Below are 5897 nucleotides of genomic sequence, written 5' to 3'. Positions count from 1 at the left end.
CCACCAACAGTGTAAAAGCGTTCCTATTTTTCCACACCCTCGCCAGAATCTGTTGTTTCCTGACTTTTTAATAATTGCCCTTCTAACTGGCGGAAGATAGTATCTCATTGTGGTTTTGATTTGCATTTCTCTGATGACCAGTGATGATGAGCTTTTTTTCATGTTTGTTAGCTGCATAAATGTCTTCTTTTGAGAAGTGTCTGTTTATATAATTTGCACGCTTTTTGATGTTTTTTTTTTTCTTGTAAATTTGTTTAAGTTCCTTGTAGATTCTTGATATTAAACCTTTGTCAGATGGGTAGATTGCAAAAATTTTCTCCCATATACCCAGAGGATTATAAATCATTCTACTATAAAGACACATAATCACGTATGTTTATTCCAGCACTATTTACAATAGCAAAGACTTGGAACTAACACAAATGCCCTTCAATGATTGACTGGATAAAGAAAATGTGGCACATATATGCCATGGAATACTACGCAGCTAAAAAAAAGAATGAGATATGTCTTTTTAAGGGACATGAATGAAGCTGGAAGCCATCATTCTCAGCAAACTAACACAGAAACAGAAAACCAAACACAGCATGTTCTCACTCGTAAGTGGGAGCTGAACAATGAGAATACGTGGACACAGGAAGGGGGACATCACACACAGGGGCCTGTCAGGGGGTGGGGAGCAAGGGGAGGGAAAGCATTAGGACAAATATCTAACACATGCAGGGCTTGAAACTGAGATGTTGGGGTGATGGGTGCAGCAAACCACCATGGCACATGTATACCTATGTAACAAACCTGCACGTTCTGCACATGTATCCCAGAACTTAAAGTAAAATAAAAAATTTAAAAATTTAACTTAAGTATCTTCTCTTGAGATGCCTTCCAGATTCCAGCAGTCACTTGACAGCATCAAGCACAAATGTCACTTTTGCGCAGAGGTCTTCCCTGAGATGCTATTGGCCTATGGTCCTTTATATAGCCTTTCCTTCATAGCACTTATCACCAAGCGATATTATACACTTGCTTGTTGACTCACATACTGTGTATCTCCCCAGGAAATGGAAGCTACATATGGGCAGAAACTTAATCTCTTTCACTCATCTGTGCATTCACAGGGCCTAAAATAATGCCTGGCTTACAGAAAGTATTTCATAAAATATGTGCCAAATAAATCTATCATAAAGCCAAACAACTGGTTATTAATTTATATGCCAGTTTCCCCATTGAATCCTGTGTCCTTTTCTTATAATAATATGATTCTATTGATGAAAGTGTAAAATAGCTCTACTTTTATGCTAAATTAATGTCATGCTTTATTTATCTCTTCCATAGGTAGACATTAACTACTGCAATGTGCTGGATGCTCTGTTAAGTACATAGGCATAAGCGTAAGCCAACTGCAACTGCAATATAGCTAGTAATGATAGCTTATATTTACTTTCTGTCTTTGGTGACATGTCACACATAAACTTCAGACATCATAAGGTATATGATTTTGTTATTCCTGTGGAATAGGTAAGAAAGTTGCACTTTGGAAAATTTAAATAACTTCCACAAACCATCCAATAGTGAGTTGTGAGGTATTATAACCTGTGACAAAATAAAAAGTATTTTGACGCTAAGCATAAGTTTGTGCACCTGAGCAGTGAAGGCGAGACAAATGCCCCCAAAGAAGGTCCGATGTTTTACTCATAGGATATCACTGGTCACATTTAAGAATTAGAGGCGCCAGTCAAAATTCTTCTATAGTATCATCAGGAGAGATATACCTTGACCTCCCTCTCTCACTTTGCAGATTTATGTTCACCCATTTTTTTTTTCTCAACTCTCTCTGAGAAAGAAGTTTTCCTTCTCCCTGGTAAGACTGGAGGCATTCATTTTTCCTGTTTTTCTATCTCTTATCTTCTGGCTTATTGTTTTATTCACTATTACCTATCCTTCTGTTTGCAGTTTCCCCTTGTAGGAAGATACTGAAATTGAACCACCTGGAACCACCATCTATATTCTGGGATATTGTGCTTCAGTCTTTTAAAAACTCTTTGAGATATTTGTATGCTAAAAAAAAGTAAGCTCGAAGAGGTTAAAAAATTCCTAAAGTTGGATGTTTATACGAGGCAAAGCTGGGTTTTTAACTCAGGAATTCTGAGTGCAATATACTATCTTCAGACATACACAAAGTCCTATGAAAAACACAACCAAAGAAACCAAGGTGAAAACCTCAGTGTCATCTTGGTCTACCTTTAAGTTGACTGTCATCTCTTCCCCTTTTCCTCATGTTGCTGAATAACTACACCCCCTCTGCATTCTCTCACTTCCTCTGTACCTCACTTTCTAGTGCAATCCTCCATCCTCCCCCAATAGTCTGTCACTTAGTTGAAGCTAATGCAGTAAATGTTCCAAACAACTTCTTTATTGTCAAATCCAATGTCATCTTCAAAGTTTTGTTGAGATGCAGTGTCATTAGGTGGTTAGGCATGAATTTTCTGAAGGTAAATTCACCTAAGTCAGACTGGCAGCTCTGTCACTTCCCAAGGTGACCCTGGAAAAGTTACTTAAGCCCAGTGGATTTCTGTTTTCTCATCTGTAAAACTGGGGTAATAATAGCAACAATTTCATAGGATCCTTGTGAGGATTAAATGAGTAATGCATACAAAACCTCAAAGCATTGCTTGTCATATAGTCTGCAATCAATATATATTAGTTATTGCTACTCTTCTTTTGACACTATTATAAATGACTTTGTTTCCACTTTCTATTGCCATCATACTGCTGTACTACACACAACCATTAGACCTCAGTGCTGTATAATAAGAGGTTCATGCTCAACAATCCAACAGCTGGGGGAAGTAAGATAGCCTTGCTGTTCGCTCACATGACTGGGATTTGACTTACCGTTGACTGGGGTAAAAGTGGGAATTGGCTTTGCTCCATCAATCTCTCACTCTCCAATTAGGCTAGATCTATTTACTGTGTTCTCATGAAGAAGGCAAGAGTATGAGAACAAAATAGATTCTTGCAAGGACGTTTATGCTCAGAACCAGAACATCATCAATTCTGCCTTTTTGCTGTTAACACCATGTTATACGACTGTGCCAGGGATCAGAGTGAAAGAACATTTCAAAGTTATAAGGCAAAGAGAGTAGATGAGGGAAAATATAAAGCTTTGTATTCTACCAGAGAACCCACTGTCTAGCCTTTGTTTATTTAAAGCTGATCTCCTTTACTCTAAGCAGTAGTTCACCCCTTCTCTGCAAGTTGTGATGCTGGAATCTACATTCCCAGACTATAGGAATGTCAGACACAATAATCAACAAATTATGAAGTTTGAATTTCAGATAAGTAACAAAAACATTTTTGGTATGTCTAAAATTATATAGAGCATGCTTATGCTAAAAAAAATGTTGTTTATTTAGAACTCAAGTTTAACTGGGCACCCTGTGTTTTTATTTGCCATATAAGGCATCTCTCCCAATCTGGTCATTCTTCTGATATTTATCTGCCAGAAGAATGTTCCCAAATGCATGTCTCCATAGACAGCTGAGCTTAAACTTACTCTAACCAATAGATTATTCTTCCTACACATGCACCCTTTTTGCCTCTCTACAAACCCCTTTCCAGCATTTTGATCCACCAAGTTCTGCAAAATTAAAATTTTGTGAAAATAATTATCCATTTATGTCCCTCTCCTCACTTGTTGGCTACTAATTCCCTGTAACCTTGGCATTTATATTTTTCTCAAAGATGGCACACCATCTGCATCACCAACTTTTCTTTTTTATTTTATGTTTTTTCATTTCTTCATCACAGCAGTCTCTATTAAGGATCTTCCTAACTCAAATTTTATTTTGTTTACATCTTAAGGCTCCATTTTTACTAGTTAGAAACTCAAAGTTCAAGTCAAACTGCTTGGATTCCAATACTAACTTCACTGCAGATTAACTCTCTGAACTTGGGAAATTTATTTTATCTCATTAAATCTCATTTTTGTTATCTGCAAGTTGAAAATAATGTCAATATTTTCCCTGTAATGTGGTGAGGACTAAATGATTTATTATTTGTAAAGTACAAAAGAATGGCCAGGCACAGAGTAAATGGTAGACATTATTTGTAATAATAATGATTATTACTATAATACACTTATTCTTTTATAATACCTGTTGTCTCTATTTCATCCCATCATAATACCTTTTCATCTTGCAAGTCTTAATGTGTAAAAACTACTCCGACATCGTGGTTCATGATGAATGAACAAACTCCCTATTCTCAACCATATTCTTTTCACATGTTGTCTTTTCTCACAACCACTTTTATCTTATAATGTGATGTTTGCTTATCTTTCTCTCCTGCTCAATAATGAGCTTCTTCCTAGCAATCTAGATTTACTCAACTTTAATGCATTTGAATTGAAAGTCATTACAGATTCATAAAGCTAAATGTCTTACTTTATTGTATCACTCATGGTTACAATACAAGATGGCTATTAAGCTTGATATGTTCCCATTTTAAATTGTATGCCTTCTATGCTCTATTTTCGTGTTAAAATAATAAGTGAAATAGTTTGCTCAAAAGATTTAAACAGCTCATATGAAACACCTGGATTACTTCCTAGGCAAAGAGTAAATGGAAAATGTAAGTACAGTAATTTATTAGAACTTTTATGTCAACAGTCTGTACTGTATGAAGAGGCTGAAACACAAGGCCTGTCTATCAGGGAGACTATTTAATAAGCATGGAAGTAGTGAAAGGAAAGATTATCAAGTCATCATAACTGTCTTTTTAGTCTACTTTTGTTCTAGAAGAAAGGAATGTAAGGAAATGCAGAATGTATCAGGTGGTATTCTTGATTGAATGAGATGGAAACCACTGGCCAAAAAAAAAAAAAAAAAAAAAAAAAACTTTACTGAGACTATGGGTAGTCTGAAGAACTGTGGGAAATCTGGGAGACTGGGTTGAGAAGTGGGATGCGACCCAGGGTTGTCAATATAGCTAATATAGCACCCAAATCAATGACACAGCAATAGTCTGGTTAGGATATTATTTTTGTCATTACTGCCATTTTTCTTTTTAGCCACCACTAGAGTGGGTGGTGCTACTACTGACTAGCTAGCACGAGGACTACTTGTACTAGTAGCTAGCACTGCTACTACTGACGTTCCTCCTGCCTTTTTTTTTTTTCTTTTTTCTGCTTCTGGATACCTCTGCTCTAGATCCATTCTGAATACCATTTTTTATCTTTGTGTCACTTTGTTAAAAATTCAAGACCAGTTGAGACAGTTGATTATCCAAGCTTAGTTCAAATGCCTAAGACATCCCTACTGGGAGCCATGAAAGGAATTATCTAGTCTTCTTCAAGGTCTATATTGGGAGCCACAGTACTGTCTCCTCCTAAAACAGAAACAAGTCTTAGATACTGAGTAACCCTACAAAAACAAGTCACAAATGTCAATGACACAGAGCCCAAGTTAGAGTAAATGTCTATGTTTTCTTCCATACCAGACTGAGCCCAGAATATCAATAAGCACGCTCTTAGTTAAGTAGCAGGAGTGCCACTGAAATCTAATTTATTTTTTAACTGTACCTCCCAAACCATTTATCCAGTTTTCTAAAGTGACTAAAATTCTCTGAATTAAACCTTTGCTTAGCACATAGGGTTAAGACTTGTGGTCATGATGACAATTGTAAAATCATTTCCTGAGGGTTTAGGAAGAGAACCATCCTGTGCATTATTACCATTTGCTTCTGGAATACTATCCACCCACATATTGGGAGGGAAAAGGGAGAGGAAAAGGAGAAAGCAGAGGAACACACATGGAACCAGAGATGCAGAGTCAAGGGAAGAAACTCACAAGGATGGAGTGACTCAGTGACCAACCTAGCCCCCAAGAGAGGCCATGTAG

The sequence above is a fragment of the Papio anubis genome, chromosome 4, assembly GCF_008728515.1.
Source record: "Papio anubis isolate 15944 chromosome 4, Panubis1.0, whole genome shotgun sequence".
Taxonomy (NCBI): Eukaryota; Metazoa; Chordata; class Mammalia; order Primates; family Cercopithecidae; genus Papio; species Papio anubis.
Note: the sequence above shows the minus strand (reverse complement) of the source record.